Source organism: Aotus nancymaae, unplaced genomic scaffold (assembly GCF_030222135.1).
Source record: "Aotus nancymaae isolate 86718 unplaced genomic scaffold, 86718_ANA_hifiasm-v0.15.2.pri h1tg000048l, whole genome shotgun sequence".
In the NCBI taxonomy this organism is placed as follows: Eukaryota; Metazoa; Chordata; class Mammalia; order Primates; family Aotidae; genus Aotus; species Aotus nancymaae.
This window is the reverse complement of record NW_026988462.1, coordinates 9486313-9490894: the sequence shown is the minus strand read 5'-3', so window position 1 is coordinate 9490894 and position 4582 is coordinate 9486313. Positions and strand designations below refer to the sequence as shown.

General features: G+C 36.4%; 1 pseudogene; it reads right to left on the bottom strand.

The window, feature by feature from the left end:
- Positions 1–2671: 2671 nt before the first annotated feature.
- LOC105719969 (peptidyl-prolyl cis-trans isomerase A-like) lies at positions 2672–3165 on the bottom strand (annotated as a pseudogene).
- Between the last annotated feature and the right edge of the window lie 1417 nt (positions 3166–4582).

Below are 4582 nucleotides of genomic sequence, written 5' to 3'. Positions count from 1 at the left end.
AATGTTTTTAAACTTTTAAATCCATTAAATAAACACTAAGTCAGGATTTTTCTTATATGGACACATACGTTTTAGAAAGTAATTATATCTCTACGTAAACTGTGAATCCTGCCCAAAAAATTAGCAAATGCTTACACCCTGAGAATCTAAATATCAAAATATGAAGTAAAATGGAGGCTTTAAAACAATGTTTTGTTACTCTGAGTTTTTATGAGAGTTCCTGTTTATAAGCAAACCAAATTTGTGTGCAGCCAGCACTAGGGTTCATTCTAAGTGAAAACTGTAAAACAATGCATCATCACCCACTTGCCTCAAAGACACAGTTAACTAAAATGAAAATATGTTGATGTTTGCCTAACAATTTCAGTATTAACCCAATATATAACATTACATATACAGACAGGGTACTATATTTGATAGAAAAATAATTGTGATTTTTCAATCATTGGCATGAGAACAGTAGACTAAAACATAGGGATATTACATAAATAGAGAAGTAACAATGAAAAATGTCTTGACTCAAATTTACAAGCTTCTGTAAATTTTTGTAGACCTAAAGATTGAGAGACTGTTTAGTACTACTATTGAATTTCAGAATACTTTTGTGTTATACTGAAACTTTAGACTGCTCTTGATTTTTCTGAAGTTTTTGTTTAGATTTCCAGCTCTTACTGTTTCAGTAGCTATCTAGAGATTTTTCTATGAAGAATCAGATATGGGAGAAAGTCACATTAGTTTTAAATGTATATTTTCTTCTGTATGGTTTTCAGAATGATTTTCTTCTGTGCCTGGAGGGTAATGAAAATCAGTCATTCCTCTAACAGGAAGCCTGGAGACATATCCAGCTTAGATACATGGTCATGTGCAGTTTCCTGTTACATTCCAGGAATTGTTCTTGGGTATAAACAGTCATCTTCCAGGGGGCAGGTCATGGCTGCATCTGCCTTGTCTATCACTCTATATTTGTGGAATATATGAAATACCCAGCTAAGAGCTATTAATTCTGATATAACACAAAGTCTCCATTTATTGAATGTGTCAAACTTTTGCCAAGCTCAGTTTAGTAAGCACAACTTTTAGGCAAACAGAATGTCATTATTGATTGAATTCTATGCATCATTTCCCCCAAATAAAGCATCCTTTAGTTGATTGGCTTTACCATATTGAAACACGTTTTAATGGGGAATTTCCGCAAAACTGCATTTAGCTTTCCAGTATCTGCCAACCATAAACGTAATAAATAAGACCTGCCTATAAAAATGTCCACAACATAATCAGAATACAAGAATATTTGATTTGAGAAATATTGAAAAATAAAACACAATCTTCTGAATAATACATGTTATATTAGTTATGAGTTAGGATTTTACTTTACAGAGACATAGTGAATGCTCAGTGGCTAGATAGAGATGTGGATAGGACCTGTAGGATTAATCCCAAAGTTGATTAAAAGTATAAATTATATTACATAGCCAAACACTTGGCTGTGTAAATGTAAATTAAATGAAATTTTTATCTTAATTCCTCAGATTCACCAGCTACATTTCAAGTACTCAACAGCCACATATGGTTAGTGGCTCTCATATTAAACAGTCTAGATATAGAACATTTCCATCATCACAGAAAGTTCTATTGGACATCAATGGTATTCAGAACATGATACTCAAAGAAATATTTTTAAAACTAAGATTGTTGTTTTTAGAAAAAAAAAGGAATGAGCATATGAAATGACCTTACAACATATTAAAATTGTTTCTATATGGTTTCAAAAAATGGTTTCAGTGTCTCAATCAATTTTTTAACTTAATTGATAAGATGCTTTAAATATCATTACATAGTACAGAGGGGCAAACACAAATCTTCTGAGACATTAAACATATAATCTGGGGGACACTTAAGGAAAAGAAAAACAAAGTAGTTACAAGAAGAAAAGTATTTTCAGATGAAATCAAAACAAACTGCAAAATTTTTACAAACTGGCAACTATCACAACCATCAAAAATTCAAAAACTATTTTTATTGACTGTCAGGTATACCTTTACATGTTCTATATTTTGCCTCATCATATGACAATGGTCCAGTGTAATTTTATAGTGAAAGAAAAGAGAGATAATTCAATCTTTCTTCTAGAATGGTCAATCGAATTTTTTAAAAATGAGGTTAGGATGCACAAAAATGTGACTTCACACAGACATATGCTTTTTTTAGTACCCACAGGTTTGTGCCCTATAAATACACATTTTGATCAATTCTCCATTGTATAATTCCCCCCAAAATAAAAAAAAATATATGATACACTGATAATTGTATATGCTATATTATCAAATATCCCCAATAAGGGAAATTTTGCATTTTGATTAGGTGTTGGTGAGAACCAATTCTCTGCTTATAATCTTACATGTCTGACAAATAGAAAAATCTTCCATAAATCAGCTTCTGGATCTGAATACTTCAACCCTTATTTTTTTTATTTAGTTTTTATTTCATAATCATAAATTTAACTCTGCAATCCAGCTAGGCATGGAAGGGAACAAGAAAAACATGGAACCCAAAGGGAACTGCAGTGAGAACACAAAATTCTAGGATACTGTGAGCAAATGGGGTGGAGGGTGCTCTCCTGAACTACAAAAGGAATGGTCTGGTGGTTAAGATAAAGCACAGGTCAAACCTATTAGAGTTGTCCACAGTCAGCAATGGGGCTCTTCTTGCTGGTCTTGACATTTCTGGATCCACAGTGCTCCATGGCCTTCACAATATTCATGGCTTCTTTCACCTTGCTAAAGGCCACATGCTTGCCATCCAACCACTCCGTCTTGGCCGTGCAGATGAAAAACTGGGAACCGTTTGTGTTGAGTCCAGCATTTGCCATGGACAAGATGCCAGGACCTGTATGCTTTAGGATGAAGTTCTCATCATCAAATTTCTCCCCATAGATGGACTTGCCACCAGTGCCATTATGTGTGTGAAGTCACCACCTTGACACATGAACCCTGGAATAATTCTGTGAAAGCAGGAACTCTTATAACCAAATCATTTCACTCCAGTGCTCAGAGCATGAAAGTTTTCTGCTGTCTTTGGAAACTTGTCTACAAACAGCTCAAAGAAGACGCGGCCCAAGGGCTGACTGTCAATGGCAACACCAAAGAACACGGAGGGGTCAACCATGGCTGATGGTACAGGGCTCACAGCAGTGGCATCTGCAAAGCCTTCAACCCTTATTTGTTACCATTTCTCATGTAGGTCCAGTGGCAAGTGTCACAGGACATTGCTTTTACAATGTCTGGTCCGACATCTTTATTTTATGACACTAGGTAACTCACCAGTGGGTACCAAGTAGTAATACCCCTGGAAACAATTCCTGCCACGGGATAACTAGCAACAACTGACTTATACATAGAATTGAGTGTGTGCACTACAAAAATATGTCCACCACACCAAAATTACATGTATTCAACCTTTGACTTCCCTTTAGCTGATCCCCCAATGCCCATGACCATTCTACTGCTATCTAGCACCAAAAGAAAACATGATAACAGTAAGTATGGATGAGTGATAGTAATCCAACTAAGCACAATTAAAATATCTTAGTTTTGCAAAATTTATAAAAATGTATGTCCATATAACACAATGCTGGGATCCCTCCCAAGGCCCTGGAAGGGGCCCATGCAAGTGAGGAGCCAAGAAACTAGACTCCATTGGTTTCATAGTAAATTTGGCTCTGATAAAGGATGCATTCCTTACCAGCATCAAGAACTGAGGAATAGAGTTTGAAATATAAGGATTCCAACTAAATATGAGGTAGCCAGAGGGTTGCTGACTGTTGACATTATGACTTAATAGATAAAGACTTACAAGTTCAATATTCTAGAAGCTGTTTACCTTTTAGTTCTTTTGCCTTTGTTTAGTATGCAGAAGCTGCTCAACTTATGATAAGGTTACATCCTGATAAATCTATCATAAGGTGAAAATATCCTAAGTCAAAAATACATTTAAGGCCAGGCATGGTGATTGATGCCTGTAATCCCAGCACTTTGGGAGACTGAGGTGAGTGGATCACCTGAGGTCAGGTGTTCAAGACCAGCCTGACCAAAACAGCGAAGCCCCGTCTCTACTAAAAATTAGCTGGGTGTGGTGGCAGGCGCCTGTACTCCCAGCTACTCTGGAGGCTGAGGCAGGAGAATCATTTGAATGCAGGAGGCAGAGGTTGCAGCGAGCCAAGTTCACTACACTGCACTCCAGCCTGGGCAACAAAGTGAGATTCCATTTCAAAAAAAAAAAAAAAAGCATTTAATACAGCTAACCTACTGAACATGATACCTTAGCCCAGCCTATCTTAAACGTGCTCAGAACACTTACATTAGCCTAGAGTTGGGCAAAATCATCTGGAAACATGGGACAATGTAGCATATTGGTTGTTTAATCTTGTGATCCCGTGGCTGATTGACAGCTGTTGCTGCTCAGCATCTCAAGAGTATTGCACCATATGCTGCTAGCGTGGGAATGCATCAATACTCAAAGTACTGCTGCTATGTAATGTGTATCACTTTTGCACCATCTTAAAGTTAAAAAAATTATAACTTAA